General features: G+C 43.7%; 1 non-coding gene across 1 annotated transcript; it reads right to left on the bottom strand.

Moving 5' to 3' along the window:
• Positions 1-10,546: 10,546 nt before the first annotated feature.
• Trnaa-cgc (transfer RNA alanine (anticodon CGC)) lies at positions 10,547-10,622 on the bottom strand. The gene has a single exon. It is a non-coding gene; the product is annotated as a tRNA-Ala (tRNA).
• Positions 10,623-10,897: the final 275 nt, after the last annotated feature.

Below are 10,897 nucleotides of genomic sequence, written 5' to 3'. Positions count from 1 at the left end.
ATATTTATGAAGGCCAAATGTAACAATACTAACACAAATTAAGTACATGTAAAATGTTTAAACCACTTTACACGTTCCATGATAACAGAATGCTTTTAATGAGAGATCAATATTTTTACAGAGCAATTTTAGTAACTGGTAATGTGTTTAAGTAATTTAAGTATCCCAAATTAACAGAATGTTTTTAAACCATAGATGAAAATTTTTGAAAATCAAATATAATAACGACTAGCACAAATTTAGTAAGAAGTAAAACGTTTAAACGAATTTAAATGTCTAAGCTGACAGAATGGTTTTCAGTTATAGGCCAAAAGTTTACATGATACCCTAACAGAGCTGATTAATTTAATACAAGATCCTTAAAAGGTCAAATGTAACAAAGCCGATCACCAGTTTAGTAACGCGTAAAATGTTTAAACAATTTTAAATACCCAAGTTAACAGAATGGTCTCCTTTTTCCACTTTACCTTTTGTAAAGTATTATAGTAAAACTGGAAAACCATAGATGTTATAACACTGTACATATGATAATATATATATAACGTGCTCTACTATAGCATATGACGTATTTGTTAATACATCGGTATTGTTTTGTTTTATGGACTGATGTGCACAACTCATTTAATAACCTGACGTAATATTTTATAGCCTGAGCTGTGTACGATAATTTCTGGTATTACATGTAGTATGACATGTTATATGGGTTTCGACCCACTGATCTTAATAAGACAACGCGTATGAGAACAATGAACATAATATGCGAAGTGAATATGGCGGCAGTAGTTTACCTAATTTTACGACCGTCCACAGATGGCTTTTTAAACATCTTTGGTTATATCACAACAGCTCTAACTGTACTATGAGAGGATATCTTTTTGTTAGTGTCAGCTAGTAGACGTAACGATGTACAGTAGAGTATTGTTTTTGTGCCACCTATGCTCAGAAGTTAGATGTATTCTTGCCCACATGTACCAGTGACATACTGTAATGTAACATGAAGATGTATGTTTCAGATACACAAGTAACGTGGGTTATATAGTATATTTGTATGTGTGAGGTTGTAGACAATTGATTTATAAACCAATGTCACCATTTTTGAACGTATTATTTGTGCTTGAGAATGACCAAAGGCGAATACTGTCCAATCATATAATAAAAAGGAAACCGCCTACGTGCACCATGTTTCCATTCTCAAAACATGAGGTTTTAGTTGCTGAACCGTCTGGGTTTTGTACTGCAAGTGTAAAATAGTGCGGAAACTTTCCGTACTGTTCACCTTTGGATGAACAATTTTCGTGGCACTACATAAGTACTAGCAAGACCCGGGGTGCGTGCGTAATGGTCAGTTACAGAAACAGCAACCTCATCAACAGCTTCCACCGTTATAGGACGCCTTCGTCTGCGAGATGCCGCACCTAGCTCAGCCGTGGTTTAGAATTTCATTATTATCTTCTTTGCACCATTTAACGATATTGGGCTTCTCCTAAGGTCTTTCAGTAGGCGATACTCTCTCAGCGCAGCACTGAAACTGCTACTGTTGCCATAAACCCGTTTCACTAACAGCGCATGGTCTCTCTTATCTGTAGCCATACTGTTCACTCACGTTACGCCTTGGCAGATGGCAGTGCGTGTGTTACACCGTTACACAATCAGTGTACAAAAATAAAATGGTTCAAATGGCTCTGAGCACTATGGGACTTAACATCTGAGGTCATCAGTCCCCTAGAACTTAGAACTACTTAAACCTAACTAACCTACGGACATCACACACATCCATGCCCGAGGCAGGATTCGAACCTGCGACCGTAGCAGTTGCACGGCTCCAGAGTGAAGCGCCTAGAACAGCTCGGCCACTCTGGCCGCCAATCAGTGTACATAATACAGATTTGCACTGGTGGACACATCCAGCGTATGTAGGTTCCGCATTAACGTAACACCATATATACCAAGTTCCGCTAATATATTATAATTAGAGGTCACACTGGATCTCAGTAAGTTCCTAAACTATTATTAGAATCACGGGGTACAATTGTACTCAAGTTATATTTCAAAAATATAAGTAATAATTATCAGTGGGTATCATCAGCTGAAATACACATGTGACCACACCCAACCACCAGATGACTCGACCAGTAATTGAAATATACTCCTGGAAATTGAAATAAGAACACCGTGAATTCATTGTCCCAGGAAGGGGAAACTTTATTGACACATTCCTGGTGTCAGTTACATCACATGATCACACTGACACAACCACAGGCACATAGACACAGGCAACAGAGCATGCACAATGTCGGCACTAGTACAGTGTATATACACCTTTCGCAGCAATGCAGGCTCCTATTCTCCCATGGAGACGATCGTAGAGATGCTGGATGTAGTCCTGTGGAACGGCTTGCCATGCCATTTCCACCTGGCGCCTCAGTGGGACCAGCGTTCGTGCTGGACGTGCAGATCGCGTGAGACGACGCTTCATCCAGTCCCAAACATGCTCAATGGGGGACAGATCCGGAGATCTTGCTGGCCAGGGTAGTTGACTTACACCTTCTACAGCACGTTGGGTGGCACGGGATACATGCGGACGTGCATTGTCCTGTTGGAACAGCAATTTCCCTTGCCGGTCTAGGAATGGTAGAACGATCGGTTCGATGACGGTTTGGATGTACCGTGCACTATTCAGTGTCCCCTCGACGATCACCAGAGGTGTACGGCCAGTGTAGGAGATCGCTCCCCACACCATGATGCCGGGTGCTGGCCCTGTGTGCCTCGGTCGTATGCAGTCCTGATTGTGGCGCTCACCTGCACGGCGCCAAACACGCATGCGACCATCATTGGCACCAAGGCAGAAGCGACTCTCATCGCTGAAGACGACACGTCTCCATTCGTGCCTCCATTCACGCCTGTCGCGACACCACTGGAGGCGGGCTGCACGATGTTGGGGCGTGAGCGGAAGACGGCCTAACGGTGTTCGGGACCGTAGCCCAGATGGTTGCTAATGGTCCTCGCCGATACCCCAGGAGCAACAGTGTCCCTAATTTGCTGGGAAGTGGCGGTGCGGTCCCCTACGGCACTGCGTAGGATCCTACGGTCTTGGCGTGCATCCGTGCGTCGCTGCGGTCCGGTCCCAGGTCGACGGGCACGTGCACCTTCCGCCGACCACTGGCGACAACATCGATGTACTGTGGAGACCTCACGCCCCACGCGTTGAGCAATTCGGCGGTACGTCCACCCAGCCTGCGCTTGCCCACTATACGCCCTCGCTCAAAGTCCGTCAACTGCACATACGGTTCACGTCCACGCTGTCGCGGCATGCTACTAGTGTTAAAGACTGCGATGGAACTCTGTATGCCACGGCAAACTGGCTGACACTGACGGCGGCGATGCACAAATGCTGCGCAGCTAGCGCCATTCGACGGCCAACACCGCGGTTCCTGGTATGTCCGCTGTGCCGTGCGTGTGATCATTGCTTGTACAGCCCTCTCGCAGTGTCCGGAGCAAGTATGGTGGGTCTGACACACCGGTGTCAATGTGTTCATTTTTCCATTTCCAGGAGTGTATTTGTCATAACTGCTGGCCGCCTTGAGGTTGACATAAAGTCAACTGTCACACACAATTTTGATGTCTGATTTCATGTGGATATGTCCGCCGCCCGACTAAGTTCGTCCAGACCATGGGTGCGACCTTTTTGAACTTCGTCCAGGAAACTCATATATCTTGAGCGCGGGCATAATTTGACTCCACACTTACAGTGAGGTATCGAATTAACGAGACATCCGGTCTTTTCATCATTGTGAAATGCAAAGCCTTACTGTCTGTTAGGCACCACAAACGGAAAGGACTACCAACGTACTGTTAACCGCTACGTGTCACTGTTGTTCATTACAGCATACACAAAGAGCGATACTAATTGGATTGAATTAAATATCAACGAAATCACATCGTAAAACAATGAACAAAAATAATCATTTACGAGCGTCACAACCTGTAATAAATATTTTTCGGTTGTTCCACTTTTTTGTATAAAATGTGGGGAGCTCGCAAACGGATTTGGTGAGTGATTTGCAAGTCTGATTTCTGTCACAACGCTTAGGCGCTTCACAAATGATACATGCTTTCTTATATAACTGCATTATAGTTTCAGTTGTAAGACGTGTATACTTCTATTGTCTATTGTCTATTAATGAGAGATGTTTATATTTTATTAATAGGATCAGGTAGGATTAATTAATACTTGTCACGTTGAAAATAATTGTGGTAGCATGGCATGTGTGCACCAAAATATTGTTGGCAGGAGATTCTGCACATTGATCTAATTTTAAAAACGGCGGGAGAGAACGCGTATGGATTCATGTTAAGAAAGGAGCGGGAAAGACCGCGCATTGATACATTTTGTAATGGTAGCAGGTGTTGTCTGCACCAGAAAGCATTGTTGGCCGGAGAGACCGCATCTTAGCGTTCGTAAGATGTCAGTAGTAAGCGAGATGTGAAGCGAGTCGGTAGCACGTCTGAGGCGAGAGGAGCGGTGTGCCTGCCAGCCACCAGCTATGATTTACAAGAGATTATAAACGGATGTAAAGAGACATTGGCTGACTATTATCATAAGAGGAACTAATATTATTGAGAAACTCAAGACTACTGAAGGTATGTTTGCGCAATGCTAGTTGTAAGATTATTGTAAAAAGAAAGTCCCATTTGAACGTTTGTAAAATTATTTCATTCTGAATATAATAAATTTTTGCCAGCAATATTGCATTACTGATTATAATCCACCCCAAAAACGATCAGCGTAACGCTTTGCAAAATTTTACTGTTGTCAAGAAAAAGTTTAACTATGAAGTACGTAACTTCAGTGAAATCAATCACAGAATGACGTCAGTTGTGCTATTACAGAATAACGTCAGCTTTGGTAATAAATACAGCCACTTATTATGACAGCCCACCAGCAGCTAAAAATACAGCCACTTATTATGACAGCCCACCAGCAGCTAATAGAGTATAGTAAGGCAGAGTATCTATATTCATGTCGCAGTTCGATGTAGGAGTTCGATGGCGATCCAGTAACAGTAAAAAAAGCTAAGAAACAGTTTTGGGTTACTGCAGGTAACGACTGAGGGCCACGACGACGACACATTCTATGTTTCGCGAAATATCCAGAAAATCACTTTTAATAAGCAGCATTTAAATTTTTGTGCGAAGATTGAGAGAGAGAATTAATTTCAAAGGCAGGATTTCGTTTGTTATTATTAAGCAAGAGATAGACATTATAACGAAAGGTTTCATAGATTATTGTAGAAGGGAAGGTTGCGTAACAAAAGAGATATAGAGGAGACGGGAAGGCTACAAAGTGAACGGAGACACTAATAAGAATGGAGATGCCACGGTTGCGGTATTTTAGTCTGACATTTCTGATGGACGTTCCACAATCACTAAGGAGATGAAAATCAGATCTTCACCCAATGAGACAAAACCTAGAAATGTATGTTTTTATCGGTATTAACTTAATTTTATGTGTGCATGCGAACCATTTCGTTTCTTAGTGTGGCCTTCACAGCTGCAATATGATCCAGCTGAATTATCCTGCTCTTACTGTCAAACGTTTAAATAAACCGAAACCTGCTAGTCATTTGGAACATGTCGAAAAGCGCTTATTCGTTGAAGGGACGGTCAAATGGTATTCTACTGTGCACCCTCTGAAACGAATCGCTAGAGCTGAAAGAGCTCTTCGATTTTCAGACAGTTACTACTAAATGGCTCAGTCAGGCCGTCAGGTGCTAGGGAGGTGACAATTGTGTGTTGTGTTCAGTCGCTGGTGGTTATTTCAAAAATGAAGATGGTCCCCTGACGGTCGCCTCCATTAGTTTAAGCACTTAGCTATTAACTGAAATACACATGGAAAAAATCGCAACACCAAAAAGAAGTTGTGCGACATAAACGAAAGTTCGTAGGCGTGTTTCTACATCTGAAACATGATGTCTATTCAAATTTCACACCATTCGCAAAAGACTGATGCTGTTGGCGGCACTATGTGAATACAAATCACGTTTGTTTCAGGTGTGCGCTGTAACAGTTATGAGCGTTAGTCACCACTGCGATTGGGCGTTGAGAGTTGATGTTAGTCAAGAGTACCCTTAAGGCGGAAAAGACATCATTGTGAATAACTTACTGACTTCGAACGCTGTCGTGTAATAGGCCTACGAGAAACTGGATGTTCCTTCTGCGATATTACAGAAAGACACAGGAGGAATGTAGCAACTTAACATGATTGCCTTCGGGGTTGGTCATGAGAATGTACTGCCGCAAGAAGCCACGTGACAAGACCGTCGTGTTTCGCAAATGGCGCTGGCGCATCGTACTGCAACTGTAGCAGCAGTAAGAGCAGCAGTTCGAGATGTCATCATGACACTTTGTTCAATTACAGGCCACATGTCCTGTAGGTACACATTACACGCCTTTAATGCAGTGGTTTAGATTGCCTTCTGCATCCTCAAGCCGTTGATCATTGCTGGTTCTTCCACCTTTGGGGCAGTTTCTCATCCCTAGGACAGGAGTGTGCCCTGATCCTTTATCTGTTCATCTGCCCTCTTTGACAAGGTCGTTGGCGGAATGAGGGTGACTTCTTATGCCAAAGTCTTCGGCCGCCAATGCTGATTATTGATCAAATTTTAAGCAGCTGAGGGATTCGAACATGGGAACGAACACGTTTTACTTGTTTATCACAGACGCTACCTGTACACCACGGATTACTGGGCTGTAAATCATTTCTGCATGTTGCTTTCAGTGACGCAGCTCAGATGCTCGACCATTTTCGCCTTCCAACGGAGCTGATGAACACGTATTCATTAAACTGATCGACTACTGCCAATGAGCATTTCGATTACAATGGAGAGTGTCAAGTATTTCAGAAGTGACTGACTTCGTTGCACCACGGGGCAGTCCAGTTAGAATATATACGAGGGTGAGTCGAATAAAAACCTTAAATTTGTAACACAAAAATCGAAATTTCATCTCGTTATCCAGTAAGTTGGTAAGTGTGCAACAAGCAGCGTGCACAATGGCCTGTAGGTGGCAGCATAGTGCAGATGCACACATACGTCGCAGTATCAGTATAAAAATGGCCGCCCCACTTGCGACTTGCGTCAGGGAAGAACAGCGTTCAGTTATTCGGCTTTTGCGTAGTGAAAGTGTGAAACCTACTGAAATTCATAAACGAATGAAGGTTCAGTATGGTGATGCATGTTTTTCACAGCAGTAAGTCTATGATTGGAGTAGGAAGTTCGCAAATGGTGTGAATTCAGTGGAAGAAGCCTCTCGTTCAGATCAGGCACAATGAATTGTGCCTCCACAGATAATTGCAGCATTTGAAGCCATAGTGAAGGAAAACCAGCGAGTGACACTGAATGACATTGCAGCATGTCATGTGTCAGCAGACCACATTGTGGCCGGTCGCAGTGGCCGAGCGGTTCTAAGAGCTGCAGCCTGGAACCGCGCGACCGCTACGGTCGCAGGTTCGAACCCTGCCTCGGGCATGGATGTGTGTGATGTCCTTAGGTTAGTTAGGTTTAAGTAGTTCTAAGTTCTAGGGAACGGATGACCCAAAAGCTAAGTCTCATAGTGCTCAGAACCATTTGAACCACACTGTGTCTGCGAGATGGGTGCCATGACAGCTGACTCCTGAAATGAGAGAATTACGTGTCGATGCTTTGTTGGCGCTTTGAACGAGAAAGTGATGGCTTCCTTGCAAGAATCGTTACTGTGCACGAAACCTATGCTCACTTCCAACAACCGGGAACGAAAAGAGCGAGCAAGGAAACCAAAGAAGATTCGAACCGAACCACCAGCAGGGAAGATTATGCTGACTCTCTTCTGGGACGAAAAAGGGGTCCTTTTTGGAGCATTACATGCCTAGAGGGACCACTGTCACCAGTGCATCATACACAGATCGCCTAAAAAATCATCTGTAGCCTGAAGTCAAATCAAGGCAACGTGGATTGCTGTCAGCAGGTGTCCTTTAGCAACATGACAATGACAGGACCCACTCTGCCCGTACAACAGTTGCAACAATTACAGACCTGCAGTTTGAGTGTCTTCCTCATCCACCATATTCACCAGACCTTGCCCCAAGTGATTTCCATATGTTTGGACCACTCCAAGACGAAATGGGAGGAAAGAAGTACCATTCTAATAGAGAGGTACGGTGGTTGCGGACTACCATTAAAAAAAAAATGTGAAGGAATTTATGCACTTTGTAAGCGCTGGAGGACTTGCATTGAGCGTAGGGGAAACTGTGTAAAAGTGATACAGCTCTGTACCACTTCTGCACAGTTAACAATATCTAAAAAAATATTTAAGGTTCTTGTTTGACTCAACCTCTTAGCATTTGTGATGTGTGTTGCGCAAGGCATGGCCACACTCTGTTAACGTAGTTGACAGGTAGCAGGTAGCACAGCGGAAATAAGCACAGCGGAAATAAGCACAGCGGAAACAATACAGAACGGTAATCCGAGGGACGTGGAGTCGACTATCTACATGGAGTTCTTTTTTCTTTTTTCAGTGTTTACATTACTTACACTACAAATGAACATAAATAACGCTCAAAATACTGTTTTATTAATATTTGCATAAAAAAGCATGAAAATGAATGACAAAGAAAGTTTTTGGATTGCAAAAAAATATCCAGGAATGAGCTGTAAGGCGATCAAGAGAACATCATATATAAAAGTAGATTATTTATTTTAGAGTTGGTGATTTACACGTACTGTAGTGAAATTCATCGTATTAACAGTGCATGCATTAATTGTACCGGCATCTTGCACACTTTATAAACGCCGAAATTTTTACTTGTTTGTCTGTTGTAAAGTTTCTGCAGAGAAACACCCTTAGCTTAAGTCACAAAAACGTTCTCTTTCATAGCACAGTTTAGCAGCAAATCACGCGTAACGCATCATTCCGCCAAGTATTCGTGAGGATCGCTGGTGCTGTTCTATTGAAGTGTTTGGGTGCTCTCTTCCCGAGATGTGATTTCTTTATCTCTCTCGAAGAGCCGATTTTACCTGCACTTGGGATCCTATTGTTCGAGTGCAATTGCCGAGGCTGCACGAAGGTCAAAATTAACTAACTGAATAAGAAGTATGTATGGTTTAATTAAAATCCCTTCTTAAGAAGCCACTTGCAGTGTCCTCGTAGACGTTGTAAGTAAACCCCTTTTTTGAAAATTGATTTGCCGACCTAACGATTTCTTTTCTTTTCTTCTTCACAATACATTGAGAATTATTTCGGTTTATTTACAGTATAAATGAGGTAAAAAATGAAAAAAACTTTTTTATCAGGGCTAACACCCCACGACCCTCGCATTACCGTTACGTTTGGAGTACGCATTAGGAGTGATTTAAAATGGAATGATCATATAAAGTTAATCGTCGGTAAAGCAGATGCCAGACTGAGATTCATTGGAAGAATCCTAAGGAAATGCAATCCGACAACAAAGGAAGTAGGTTACAGTACGCTTGTTCGCCCAATGCTTGAATACTGCTCAGCAGTGTGGGATCCGCACCAGGTAGGGTTGATAGAAGAGATAGAGAAGATCCAACGGAGAGCAGCGCGCTTCGTTACAGGATCATTTAGTAATTGCGAAAGCGTTACGGAGATGATAGATAAACTCCAGAGGAAGACTCTGCAGGAGAGACGCTCAGTAGCCCGGTACGGGCTTTTGTTAAAGTTTCGAGAACATACCTTCACCGAAGAGTCAAGCAGTATATTGCTCCCTCCTACGTATATCTCGCGAAGAGAACATGAGGATAAAATCAGAGAGATTAGAGCCCTCACAGAAGCATACCGACAATCCTTCTTTCCACGTACAATACGAGACTGGAATAGAAGGGAGAACCGATAGAGGTACTCAGGGTACCCTCCGCCACACACCGTCAGGTGGCTTGCGGAGTATGGATGTAGATGTAGATGTAGATGTAGATGTACTGTCTCAGTTGCGCTAGCCGCTGCCTGGTAACTATGCTAACACCAATTAGTCGTCCATCGACAGACCAGCTTATAAAAATACTGATTTTTTTGTAAACTCTGGGTCATATGGAGGTCATACGGTCACTTTCATTTCTGGCTAAGGGGTCTTCATGAACGAAATCGGTGGTAGTACTAGGCGCGGTCCCCTTGTCGGTTCCGACCATCGAGAAAGCGGTTCTGTGTTATCCGCCTCCACGTGGAAGAGGAAGTAATTGCAAAACTGGAAGAGTATTTTAACCGTTGGTGCCAATTTGGGAAAGTAACTGTGCAGTCCTTAGGCATAGGCTGCTCTCAGACCAGCGCAGTGCCACGTAACAGCATCAAGAAGGCACTGAGCCGTGCGCCAAGGTAAAGTGGTGGTGGTGGGGGTGGTTAGTGTTTAACGTCCCGTCGACAACGAGATCATTAGAGACGGAGCGCAAGCTCGGGTTAGGGTAGGATTGGGAAGGAAACCGGCCGTGCCCTTTCAAAGGAACCATCCCGGAATTTGCCTGAAGCGATTTAGAGAAATCACGGAAAACCTAAATCAGGGTGGCCGGAGACGGGATTGAACCGTCGTCCTCCCGAATGCGAGTCCAGTGTGCTAACCACTGCGCCACCTCGCAGCCCAACACCTCCAGAAGGCTAGAGTTCAGCGCGTCCTGTCAACACTGACTTAAGTAGCTACCAGTTGTTTGTGGAACCCAGTTCTGTCGCAGACTTCGAGAGCATCAGTACTGAGTAACTGGAAGACGATAGTTGGCCTTCATTCTGCGAGTAGTAATAGTGGATAAAGTAATTGCCACGTAGGAGGCACAGGAAACACATCAAGCCACTTCATAACGAGGAATTGTCTTTCTTACCTTCTAGAAATTTAGAGAGCTCTATTAAACTGCATGTTTAT

This window comes from Schistocerca gregaria, chromosome 2, assembly GCF_023897955.1.
Source record: "Schistocerca gregaria isolate iqSchGreg1 chromosome 2, iqSchGreg1.2, whole genome shotgun sequence".
NCBI classification, from domain to species: domain Eukaryota; kingdom Metazoa; phylum Arthropoda; class Insecta; order Orthoptera; family Acrididae; genus Schistocerca; species Schistocerca gregaria.
This window is presented reverse-complemented; position numbering and strand designations above follow the sequence as displayed.